This window comes from Prosopis cineraria, unplaced genomic scaffold (assembly GCF_029017545.1).
Source record: "Prosopis cineraria cultivar Desert tree isolate PC_DT_omini unplaced genomic scaffold, ASM2901754v1 PC6, whole genome shotgun sequence".
In the NCBI taxonomy this organism is placed as follows: domain Eukaryota; kingdom Viridiplantae; phylum Streptophyta; class Magnoliopsida; order Fabales; family Fabaceae; genus Prosopis; species Prosopis cineraria.
In genome coordinates, this window is record NW_026555337.1 from 17,988,641 (window position 1) to 18,002,689 (window position 14,049).

The 14,049-nt window shown below is 31.7% G+C and overlaps 1 long non-coding RNA gene across 1 annotated transcript; it reads left to right on the forward strand.

Moving 5' to 3' along the window:
* The first annotated feature begins 6,499 nt into the window (after positions 1-6,499).
* LOC129313034 (uncharacterized) lies at positions 6,500-8,910 on the forward strand. The gene is made up of 3 exons (XR_008593833.1): positions 6,500-6,613; positions 7,757-7,846; positions 8,750-8,910. It is a non-coding gene; the product is annotated as an uncharacterized LOC129313034 (long non-coding RNA).
* The last annotated feature ends 5,139 nt before the right edge of the window (positions 8,911-14,049 follow it).

Here is a 14,049-nt window from a genome sequence, read left to right on the forward strand (position 1 = left end):
AAAGTTTGAAATACCTAGTAGATTAGAAGGAACTGAACATGAGGCAGAGGAGATGGATGGAGCTTCTTAAGGATTACAACTTGAATTGAAATACCATTTGAGTAAGGTGAATGTTGTAGCTGACGTATTAAGTCAAAAGACTTTGCATGTGGCAAGTTTTATGGTTAAGGAGCATAGATTGATAGAATCTTTTGTTAAGTCATAGTAGGATGCGCATTGAAGATGTTAGTTAGTGTATATTCTACAAAGGTTAGCAATGATTTCTAGAAGGAATTGAGAATGATAAAATTAGAAGATGAATGTCTCTTAGGGATTATAGAAGAGATTAAAGCAAATCAAGCCATTGATTTCAATTTCAATGATGATGGTTTCATGGTTTACCAGGATAAGATTTGTGTACTTGACGATGCCGATTTGAAGAAGGTTATCTTGTATGAAGTACATTATAGTAAGTACACAATCCATTAGGGAGTTATAAAGATGTACCAAGATATGAGGTGTTATTAGTAGTGGCCTGGTATGAAGAGGGATGTAATTAAGTTGTGACTCGGTGTTTGACCTATCAGAAGGTTAACATAGAGCATTAGAGACCAGCAGGAATGTTATAATGGCTAGATATCCCTAAGTGGAAATAGGATAGCATTTTCATAGATTTTATAACTGGGTTGCCAAGAAGTCAGTCGAGGCACGATGCCATTTGGGTTGTTGTCAATAGACTTACAAAATCAGCTTAATTTTTGGCTATTTAGATTAATGATTCTCTAGAGAAGTTGGCAAAGATCTATATCTAAGAAGTTGTAGGGCAACATATAGTGCTAAAAAGTATTGTTTTCGATATAGATCTGAGGTTTACATCTAAGTTATAGGGAGATTTACAAGAGCTATGGGTGTTGATTTAAGATTCAATATAGCATATTATCTACAGATGGGTGGGTAGACAAAGAAAACTATATAGACCTTGGGTGATATGTTGAGAGCCTGTATATTAGACTTGAAAGGTAAGTAGGACAGCCATCTCCCTTTGGCTGAGTTTATTTACAATAGTAGTTACCACTCTAGTATTCAAATGGCACCATATGAGGTGTTATATGGGAGAAAGTTTAGGTCACCTTTATATTGGATAAAGTTAAGTGAGGGGAGTATGTTTGGACTAAATGTTATGGATCATAGACTTAGAAGATTAAGTTGATTAGGAAAAAGTTGTTAATGACTCAGAGTAGGTAGAAGAGTTATATGGATAGGCATAGAAGGCCATTAGTGTTCTTGACGGGAGACTATGTGTTTCTACGAGTTCCACCAGTAAGAATCGGGAGATCAATTAGACTAAGAAAATGACTCCTTAATTTATTGATCCTTTTGAGATTCTAGAAAGAATTGGACCAGTGGCTTATAGAATTGCTTTGCCACTATAGTTTTCTGATGTACATGACATGTTTCATGTATCTCAGCTTAAGAAGTACCAACTTGATCCCTCACATGTGATAGAATCGGAGGAGATTGAGCTCCAAGAGAATTTAACCTATAAGGCTGAGCCAAATCAGATTATAGATGTGAGAGAGAAACAATTGAGAAACAAGACCATTTAATTAATTAAAGTGTTCTGGCGAGGCATGGCTCCTGGAAAGATTGCATTTTGGATTGAAGCAAGTGTGCATAATGAGGATTCTCCTCACTGTGCTACTAGTCATGGCATAAGTTGCATGCACCATAATGCATGGACTAGAAAATGGCATAATAAGTCATGAAATTAGGGTAAAGTTTAAAAGAGAAAAATTAAAACACACGAAAGGGAGAAGAGGAGAAGGGCTTGGCTGCTAGGGCAAGAGATTTTAGAGTAGTGGAAGGTACTTTTGATTACTAACTTATCGAGTAAGCTATCTATAACCCTTACCGTCCATTCTACTCAAATTTTCTCTGAGTATGAGTTATAGAGAAATTGAATTAGTGAAATTTAAGAGGTTTAATTTTTCTCAATAGAAATAAAAAGATTCTTGAGAGTTAAATTAGAGCTTAGCGATTGTGTTTAGAGTTGAACGATAGAGTTTTGAACTTGTAGGCTCAATTTAGCCCTAAACTAAGAGGAAATTAAGATGAAAATCATGTTTGAGTAAAATAAGACTAATTGAGGTGATGTAAAGTGGTAATCGAGTAATAATGGACTTAAAATGAATGAATGGAAAAGAATAGATAGCTAAATATAGCCATAAGTAATAGTTAAGTGTTTTTGGTCAATTGGACCAATTGACTAAATTGTGTGCAGATTGACATATTCCATGTGTGAGTTGAAAAAGGAAGCTTGTGACGAGCTATAGTTGTAGTTAAAATTCATGAGTAACCTTTCTAGTGACAGGAGGGTTGAGGTAACCAAATAACTTCCTCTGTTAGACTATTTATTGTAATTATGTGCTAGTATGCTATCTAATACATGAAATGATTTTGAACTAAGCATTATTTTGTGGCATTTTATGAATGCTGTATGAAATGGCTTTTGATCAAATTGAAAGGGTTAGAACATGTGATTTCATATGTTATGTATATATTTACATATATGCTATGTATTGGAAAACGTGTATGGTGTGAATGTGGAAGCTATGATTGGTTTAAAAAGTATGATTATAGGGGTAAGAGTTCACCCGTGTAGAGTGTGGTGATAAGACCATATGGTATATTCTTCTTAATGCTCAACGGGGTGTGGTGTTGGAGAATTATATCTCCTTAGTACCTTTCGAGGTGTGGTGTTGGAGATTATTTCCTTAGTGCCTTTTGAGGTATAGTGTTGGAGATCTAGACCCTTTAGTGTCTATGTGATATGGTGTTGGAGTCAATAACACTCCATTATGTGCATTGGGGGAAATCATAGTCCAGATGTGTGATAGAACACCTTTGGCCGAGTGATTTTACCATTAAATGTGAGCTTAAGGCCAATGAGAGTATATATTAGTCTAAGGCGAGCCCATGGCTTCAAATTGGGATGATTTGGAGGTTCGATCGGTAGTGATCATACAGTGTATAGAAAAGTGGTGAAAGAAGCAAAGTGGATTATATAAATGAAATTTGAAGTAAATTGGTATTATATGTTATGTTTAATTGTATAATAAGCTATGTTTTCATATAGTTGCATGTGATAGTTGTTAGTAGTGAGTTATTCTGTTATTGAGATTTTTATCTCCCCCTATGGTTCATTTTTACAAGATAGAGCAGTGATCAAGCTAAGGGAAAAGAGTCTAGACCGGCATAGTGGTTCTGAGATCGTGTGAAACCTTTAAGTTTGTGTAATGAACTGAATCTTTAGTGAAAATTATGTAAATAAGTTGTCATAGGGATTGCATGCATATTTGAGTTGTGTTTTTCTAGAAAATGTAGTGATTTTTCTAAATCTTAGTGCATATGTGAGAATATGTGATGAAATGAGTAATTGGGGCTAAGATTGAGTTGTGAATGTGTAAAGTAGTGAAATTATGGTGATATGCGGGGAGAAAGGGCCAAGTGGGCCAAATTGTGCCAAGTTATGCAATTTTATATTTTATGGAAATAGGCCTTTGAGTAGCCAATTTTTGATATATGGGCATATATGTGTTATAATTTAGTTAATTAGGTGTGTTAAGTCCTTTTGGATTTGGTTCAAGGCCTTGTGTAGTCTAATGAGATAAATATATCAACTTGAGCGCTTGGGTGCATGAAATTTTTTTAAAAAGTGACTTTTCACATCTGGGTATCCAAATTTTGATCGGATCATTAGATCATGTTCAAACCTATCTCATTAGTTAGCTTATGAGATAAGCTTCATATAGGCGCTTAAATCACTCCGATCAGACGTCATATGAGGAAACAACCTACGTTGGAAATTTGTCATTTTGCTGTCAAATGATAGCAGCAAATTTGGACTTATGTGCCACGGCTCATGGCATATCACACGGCGCATAACACATAGAAGGTCAGGCATGTGGCTTTATACCATATGCTCCAGCACAGGTATTGTACACCATAGCGCATTGTCCATATTCTAAACTGACTTATTTGTTTAAAAGGCATGAAATGTTTGTTATGAATGTATATAATGTGTTCCGCTGCATATTGCTCAAATGTGTTGTGATTTCAATGATTTTATAAAATGAGTCTTGAGCTTAAGCTTTTTAAATAAAGTATTTGATTATTGTTTGGTATATTAGAGTGATGATTTAATTAATTTTCTCCTATATCAAGTGGATATAGGGGAGGGTTACAATAGCACCCCTCATGGATGAATCAAGAACATTGAAAAATAAAAATGTAGAGACCTAGAACATTGAAAGAAAAAAATGCAAGAACCCAAAATTATGCTTTTCCTAAAATTTTGAATAAATTATCATCACAAATTTTAACACAAACCTTTCCATGCAATTTCAAATAAAGTTATGATGCAACCAGCAAACTTTATGTAACGTACTAAATTCCTTGACTTTTCACCATTTATCTAGCTACTTGAATCAGATGTGGGATTCATGCACTTATAGAATCAAGAATTAATTCATATAATTTATAACTTATTAATTGTGTGGCTTATAAATTTTATATTATATTTTGTTATAGATAGATATTAATAAATGTTTACCGAAAAATTATGCATATTAATAAATATAGGTTCTTAGTGTAACAACATATTAGTTTATAGACATACATGTTGAGCTAAAAATAATAAATGGAATTATGATAATAACTTTAATTACCAACAAAAATTAACATGACCTAATGTATTTATGGATTTAAGACTATTTTGAAATAGTTCATTATGTAATTCCAGAAAAAAAGTTCCTTTTGCACTCCCTCTATAAAATTAAATATCATACTCAACAATAATATTGATATCATATTGTTACATAAGCGAAACCTGTGTGCAATTCTTTTTTATAACAAATAGCAACAATTAAAAGAATTTTCAATAACAAAACTTTACAGGATCAACATTCCAAAAAGATAAACTTCAATAAATTATTTGTTGTCGTGAATTATATATATTGTGTGATATAGGAATGTGTGTTAGGGTATATCTCATATAAGCAACGACTACTATTTAATTACGGTATAGGCAAGTTATTCCAACATTTGAGCGATGCCTTCAATGATAAATTAAATTAGAAACTATACATGCTATTTCCTTTATTTAATACTACCTCCATTTCAAATTATAGGGCATTTTTGAAGGAGTTTTTTTATCTTAAAATATAAAATACTTTGAATAAATTAAGGTTTTATTAAATGTATCAATTTTAATATTACCTTTCCTCTCAGTGCACTTTTGAAGGAGTATTTAATATAAAAATACTAATTTTTTTTTCTTAAAATGCTTAAGTTCATTCATTCATTCAGTGCACAAAATTAAAGGCATGTGATTCTTGTCTCATAGATCAATCTACAAATAATTAAAAAATATGTTTTACATGGAATTATATTTAATATCTCATATTCTAGTAATTATATATTTTCATAAAAAAATGCTATGATTACAATATTACTTTAGTTTGTAGATATTTTTTTTTACAGAATTATTGACTTTTTAAATTTTTTTGTAACAATTTATACTGCAAATATAAAATCTATTATAATAATCATTATGGTAATTAATTTCTCATATTTTTGTGAACTAATTAATTTCTCATATATATGTACAGGAAATTAATCATATGTCACTTTTAACTTGTTTTGAAACAGTGTATCTTTTAGCTTAACTGAAAGTGGTTTTGCATATGGTTTTAAAAGAAAATCATGATTTTATTTGTAATGCCATAACTCAACAGCACAACACATAATTGAAAACATTTTGCCTATGGATTTCATAAACTCAGCAGCGCAGCACATAGAACTAAAAAAACTTTTGCCACAAATTTCATAAACCCAGAAGTACAATACACATAATCGGCATAATTTTGTTAATAATTTTTTTAAGACCACTATGTCTTTATTGCAGAGTATGCCTCATGTTTTTCTCCTCTTGCCTTCAACTATATATACAAGAATTATTGACTTTTTAATATTTTTTTGTAATAATTTATACTGCAAATATAAAATCTATTATAATAATCATTATGGTAATTAATTTCTCATATTTTTGTGAACTAATTAATTTCTCATATATATGTATGGGGAATTAATCATATGTCACTTTTAACTTGTTTTGAAATAGTGTATCTTTTAGCTTAACTAAAAGTGGTTTTGCATATGGTTTTAAAAGAAAATCATGGTTTTATTTGTAATACCATAACTCAACAGCACAACACATCATTGAAAACATTTTGCCCATGGATTTCATAAACTCAGCAGCATAGCACATAGAACTGAAAAAACTTTGCCCTCAAATTTCATAAACCCAAAAGCATAGTACACATAATTGGCATAATTTTGTTAACAATTTTTTTTTAAGACCACTATGTCTTTATTGCAGAGTATGCCTCATGTTTTTCTCCTCTTGCCTTCAACTATATATACAAAAATTCAATCATAATATTTCAATATACATTGCAGAATATGAGCAGAATCATTTTTGCAAACAAATTAGAAATGGTTTGCATGACTTTTAAGCAACCTTCAATGTTGAGGAAGACGACACAATCTTATCAAATCAATAAAATACTAAAAGGTGAGTTTAACTTGGTTTATTTATCTTATTTTCTTGTTATTGTTGTACATAATTTGAAAAGCATTATATATTTTACAAAAAGAGGTAAAGTTATGCATATTTATATGCGATCCATATGTTTGCAAAGGAAAATTTCAAACAAGGATGACTCTTCATTTTTGAATGGTGTAACATCTCGAAAATTTTAAGACTTAGATTTATTTTAAAAATAAAATAAAATATCTATAATTAAATTAAAATTAAGAATAATTTGATAGAGGTCCAAAGTTTGAAACTTTCTTAGCAAAAGTTTGGTTTTATTTGATTTTTAACTATGGAAAAAATTACCAAAGTTGACTCAGGCTTTTGTGTTATATTAAAAAATGTTGGGCCCTTTCTTGTAATTTTTTTCAAAGTGTTAGATCAGTAGTTTTAAAAGCAAACTGGATGCAGAAATGAAATAGGACAAAGGGAAAAGGAAAGAAAAAAAAATGCACAAGAGGGAGAGAGAGAAAGGAAGAAGAGAGGAGAAAGAGAGGGAGTTAGGTTTAGATCTAGGAGGCTTTACGACCGTTGTGAGCTCTGCTACATGATAGATAAACTTCCTACTTTAATCTTCTTCCTTTCCACTTGATTTTCTTTAATTTTTGTAAGAGGAAATTTTTGAAATTTGATCTAAAAGGCTTTATTTTTATAAGCTTTGGTTTCTTTGGATCATAGGGAAGATGTTTTGAATTTCTATACAGTGATATAATGTTTTGAGTGGATAATTAGATGAAAAGAGGTGATTTGGGCACAAATTAAACTCCAAGGGATTGGGTTTTGCTCTTTAATGGTTAAAGCCTGTTGATTTAGTTATAATCATGTTATTTGAGCCCAATAAGATTTAAATTAATGTTTGGTTTTCATTATAAGGGCTAATGGTGAAAGTTGGTGACACTAAGTGAAGATTTTTAATTGATTAAAAATTATATGAATTGAAAATTAGCCTAGTGATGGCTAATAAATGGTTTTAGTGGTTAAGTAGTATTATGTGAATGATTGGTTAATATATAGACCATTGGGATGGATTATGGCTCATTGACTCAATTTGTGTGGTATGAGTTATAGTCTTCATTAATGCTATTTGTCATGATTGTGATGTGGATCACTTATATATTGTAGGGAATTATTGGTGGAATTTGTTCGGAAGTTAAGGAATAAGTCAAGTCCTATTTTATACAAGAGGAACCCTTTTGGTTTCAAAAGGTTAAGGTAACAGGAGAATTTATATTTCTTATTGCTTTGTTTAGCTATTTTTGAGTAGATAATATCATCTAGCATGCATTACATATTTTAAATAATTGAATTCCAATAAAATATATTTTAGAAGGGTTTATGGGATATTGCTTTAATAATAATGCAACTATATTTACTATCTATTTAATAATGATGTTATTTATGGAAATAAGAATATTAGCATACATTGTGATCATAAAAAATGAGGAGTTGCACTTAGGGAAGTGCAACTAGGTTTGGTACCTTAGATAGGCTAAGAAACCACTTAAGGGATGAATTATGAGTGTTATACTACCTTGAGTCTTGAAGTGGTCAATACTCGAGAAAGGTATAAAAAGGGTAGGAGGCATGATCTCAGTAGAAGTTCACCAATGGAGAGATGTGGTCTTGTGATATTCTATGGCTCACTATCAATACTCAGTATTGCCTTTCGTATTATGGGCTCAGTACACTAAAGTGGGAGAGGGAATCCAGCATATGAAGTGTGACGTTGAGTGCCTAGGCCAAGGTAGCCCTCACATGGAGAGTAAGTCGGACTGACTCTGGGAGGGAGTTAGTTTTGACTGCTCAGGATTCACATTGAATAGGCACAGGCAGTTCGGTAGATCAGATCATGCCTTAGTTTATATGTTACGCCTGTAGAGGTACAGTGGGTACAAGGTTTACTTATAAGCTAAAGAGTGCCAAGGGGCATTTTATTGGTCAAGAAAAGCTATATCGGCCTATCTCATTCATTCAAGCATTTTAATTGATTAATTATATGTTATTTTGAATCTATTATTTATTTACTTGATGATGGCTTTCCTTGTAATAAGGAATATTGATTTCTTTGTTATTGAGATTGTGGTTGTCTCACCCCTTTTTTTACAATATTTACAGGTCCAGGCAAAGGATCCATTGGTGGATGGGGAAAAGAGCTAAGCTAAGGGTTTGCTTGTGATTTGTAAAGAACTGCAACCCCTTTCTTTTGAGCAAGTACATTGTAATGTATTTAGGATTAGGGTGCCAATAGGATATGATTATATATATGCATGTGAATATGTGTGGATTGTATGCCTTTATATGAATTTTTATCTGCTTGTGAACTTATGATTAGAAAACTTGGTTATGGTCTGTGGTTTTGATGTATTTATTTAGTAGACCAAGTTTCTACTACAAGCAGATATTTATTTTGATATGTATGTGATTATATAAGTAAATGCAAAGTGGTTGCATTGTAAATGGTGTGCTATAGGCATACACTTTGGATAGAGAGAGTGGGTGCGTGGGCTTTACAGAGATCTATGAGCTAAGTAAAAATATTTAACTTGTGTATTCATATGTGTATATGATATTTAGAATGGTTTTTGACCACTCTTGTGTGATTTGTGAATTTTGAGGACTTAGGGTCCATTTTGGGAAACAGCCCCTAGGTGGTCAAATTTTGATAAAGGCTTTTTTCTAGCATTTAAATGTTCTATCTTGTGTTTTTAGTCCTATTTGACATGTCCAAAGTGTTTCCACAGGTTTGTGACCATTAGGATGAGATTTGGACAATTTTGAAAATGGTTTTTACTAAAAAATTATACTTTTGCATTCGGGTGTCCAAATCTTAATCCGATAGTTAGATTTCTCTAAAATTTGGGTCACAAGTAAAAATTTTTACAACCTTTGTGTAGGCTTTGGAATCATATTGATCTAATACCGGACAGAAAAATGGCACACTCTGAAATTTGGTCCGGAGGAACTGTCATGATAGAAAAAGTGTTGTCATGACAGCAGCAGTAATCATGTTGCAACATGCAAGAAATTCAATCCATCTGTTGGATATTTGCAAAATTTGGTATGCTAATAATACTTTTTAAAACTGACATGTAAGCTTTGGAATCACTCTGATCTAAGGTCAGATGATGAAATAGTGCACCCTGGAAGTTAGTCCGAAGATGCTGTTATGACAGCAAAAGTGACTAAACTTATAATATGTCTAATTTTTAATCCGATCGTTAGATCTTTTTGAAATTTGGTGTACTACTAGTAATCATTAAAAATGACATGTGAACTTTAAAATCACTTCGATCAGAAGTCAAATGGTTGAACGGTGCCTCCTGAAAGTTAGCCCGGGAGAGCTGTCATGACAGCATCTTTTTATTCTACTTTAGTCTAGTTTGCTTCCGTGCGCTATAGGTAGAACCTATAAATTTTTTTAAAAGCTTTAAATGTTTATTTTGTGATGGTTTATTTGTTTATTGATTTAAATGATTTCTTTCTTAAGTTGGTTTTAGGATCAACTCCTTAATCACACTTAGTTTATTTGAATTGGGTGATTTTTGGATAACACTTAGGGCAAGTATTACAAATGAGACTTCGGTGGATGTTCTTGATGAGTGGGAAGAGTTGTGTATGTATTACCCACAGGGTCACATGAAAGAAACAATTCTCTAACTAACAAGAACTTGACATTCATCCTCAATTAAAAAGGGAGGCATCAACCATGCTATGACTTGAGACTTTAACAAAGTTGTATGATCATCAAGAAATCACTATTACAAGATAAGCTTTTAACAATGGAGAAAAAATACTTTTAACAATGATTACAAAACTGCTATTGTTTCAGAGGATGTTAATAGTATGTGACTTTTAACAGTAGTCTTGGATTGCTGTCGAAAGTCCTATGCTTTAAATGTTTGGAAAAAAGGGTGACTTTTAATAATAGGTATCATAATAACTACTTTTAAAAGTCCTACTTTTAATAGTAGGTATAGCAATAACAGTTGTTAAAAGTGGACTTTTAATAGTGGTTATTGTCCTAACCTTTGTTAAAAGTGGGTTTTTTTTAAAAAATTAATTCTGTTTCTACTTATTTTCCTAATTTCTTCAAATGAAAAGGTTCTATACAATTTATTGTCAACCAACTAGTTTCAGTACATGTAAATAATTTAAATTTCAATACAAAATTTGATAGAAAATTACATAAAACTCAAATGATCTATACAATTTCCTAAAAAACTACTTAAACTTCACATACCATTTGCAAAATATTGTGCCTATCATGTAAGAATGTCGTCAACCTCTTCCTCAAAGAATGGATCCGCAATGTCAAACATACAAATTAAAATATAAAATTGCAATTAAGACATTAACTAACTAATTCAAATAACAATAGAATTAGCTTTTCAAAAATATATTTACCTCATTTGTGAATTAAGTCATTCCTGATTTGATGATGTTGAGCATGTGCCTTATCACATATAAGCTGCACAAACTAGTCTTCTGTGGTTGCTTACAACTCTATCTAAAAACATATATATAAGCAATCAGTAATAATCTTAATGATTGAATAAGTTAATAAAGTGTTAGTTTCACTTACCTTTGGCTTGATCCATATAAGATCCTTGAGTTCATGATAAGAAAGAAATATTTAATAAAATGCATAAAATATTTAATAAAATATATCGTAACTTGAACCATACTCACAAGTCTCTTGGGCCACATTATAAAAGTGCCAACAACTTCGGACATGGCATTGACCTTATCAATAGGGAATGGGATGAGTGCCTCCATTACTTTTACATCTTTTACCACCACTCTCATTTGATCTTGTTGCATTACCTTATGGTGGACAGTTTGTCCTAAAGTGTGAATGCTGCCAAGAGCAACCAAGCATCTATTAGGATCCTTTAGATATAGCTCACATAGTTGACTAGTGTTTCCCATTAAAGACCTTCTGGCATGTGTATAGGAACTTTACTCCTTTTTGTGCTGTGAAATCCAAGAAATTGTGTATGAGGTTCTTTTGCAGTTGTCTCTTGTAGTAAGATCATAAAGGTCAACATCTCTTTTTTTTCATTTTTGCAAGCCAAGCTTCCAATCAAGCTTCCAAGTGAGCTTCAAATGAAGCTTTAACATCCTTCATTGCTTGTTTCCTTATATATTTTTTTTACAGTTTCCAACTCCTCTCTGGTTTGCCTTTAGCAACTGTGAAGATGTCATTTCTAACCTCTAGAGCAAGGATCCTTGAGATTGCTATTCCTTAAGAGCCTCCTATAACAAACAAAACAAAAATCATAATAAAACAATGAATAATTGAATAAAAAATTAAATAATTAAATGTTACTTACAATCCTTTCGACAATCTCACATGCCTTCTCGCTTATATACCCTTTTGTCCTGCATTGATGCCCATACTTACATTTATCCTTATGAGAGATAGGCGATGTGGGGATAAAAGGTTAGAAGAATCAGATTTAGCTTCTTCTACTCTCTTCTTCAACTTCTCATCCATTAAGATATCGTCAACTCAATCATAACTCTGAGTAATTTCTTGCCTTTTGCTCTTTTCTCCTATTAATTAATAAGAAATTAACAAATTAATACAATCAATTGAATTAAATTACTAAAATTAAATCACAAATAAAAATCAATTAACCATAGCTTTTTTAGAAGTTTGAATCTTATAAAATTCTTGCCAAGATTGTTCATCAAGAAATTGGTATGTCTCAAGAGGATCAAGAAGAGGATGACCTTCTTTCAACTTGACATGGATGAATTTTCTCATAAGGTCAGTCTTGAAACATCTTTAACATTCTCCATAATATTTTAGTACCTGTCTCCGACATGGTTGATCATTAGGAACATTATAGGTGAGCTATAATTAATAATAGTTAGTCTTTTACACATAATAATCACAAATATTAATAACTTTACAATGATATACCTGAATGCTTTCCCAAATCTGTTCCTTTACACATTCTGACACATCAAGCCAATCTTTAAACAAGATGTTAGGCTTGTTATGTGATAGAAGCCCAAGGTAGCTGACAAACTTGGCCTTATTTGGCCCATATGGTTTCCACTGCCAATCAAAATGGATTGGTAATGTACAACTAGTAGTCCTACTCAAAGTTAGCTTTCTTAGTCGTGTGCCTTGTCTACCCCTCTTAATTGACTGGCTTTGACTAGGATCACTATCACCATTATGAGCAATTTCTGTATTTGACTGGCTCTGAGTAATCCCTATAATAGGTTGGCTCAGAGTAACCTTTATAGTAGGTTGGCTTTGATTGGGCTAACTTTGAGCATTGTTAGTAGGTCGACTCTGATTTTTCTCTATATTCCTAAAAATAACATAAAGAATTGTAAATAAGACATAATTCAAACAATATAAAAATAAATAAAACACAAAAAATTGTAAATAAAACAAAATTCAAAATTCAAAAACTAACATTAATGTCAAAATTAAATTCATATAGGGATATTCTCCTATATCCCTTCATGGTAATCACTTCGTGTGGCATGTTCATAATCTAACTTATCTATATTCAAATTGGGTAGTCTTGATAAGAATGTAAGAGTTTCAAAAATATCAAAGCCCATTTCATTCTTGTCATTACTATCAATCACCCTTTTTCCTTCGAGAGTTATTGATTAACTTTTGTTAGCCAGATCAGTGACATAGAAAACATGTTTTGCTTAGTCTGCTACACTAAATGGCTCCTCCCAAAAAGTTAGTCTTTTAAGATTAATCAATGTAAATCCTAACTTATCCTCTTAAACACTATTGATGTCAATCCACTTGCATTTGAAAATAGACACTCTAAATTTTGTATAGTCAACCTCTTAAATCTATTCAATAATCCCAAAATAAGGCATAGATGCTAATTTGAATTTATCTTTCTTACTTGAGAAGTGCACAGTTTTGACCACTATCATAACTTTACTATTTTGCACAGTACTCTTCTAATCAAGAGATTTTGTATAAAAGGAATACCTCTTAATATCATATGCACACCAGCATATCACATCTAAGTTAGGACCTTTTACTAATCATTTCATAGTTTCAAAAATATTATCTCCATTTAAGACTTTTTATTTGAACAAATCTACAAAAGTGTTATTGTGCTCTTTCAAGAACCTTTTTTCAGTCATTCTCAATTGATTGCATTCTACCCTTAGAAGTTCTTTATGTGTATTTATGTAACTTTAAACTTCATCAATATTATTTGGGAAATATAAATGTACTTCTTGCACTTCATCATAATTCATGCTCTTTATTGATACCCTATGTGTGCCTTGACTTAATTGCCTCCTTTTCTCATGAGATTTAGGAAGCCTAATTGATTTCATATTAGACAAGTAATCAAAACAAAATTTCATATATTCTTCAATGACATATTCACTTTCTAAATTCCGTACATACACAT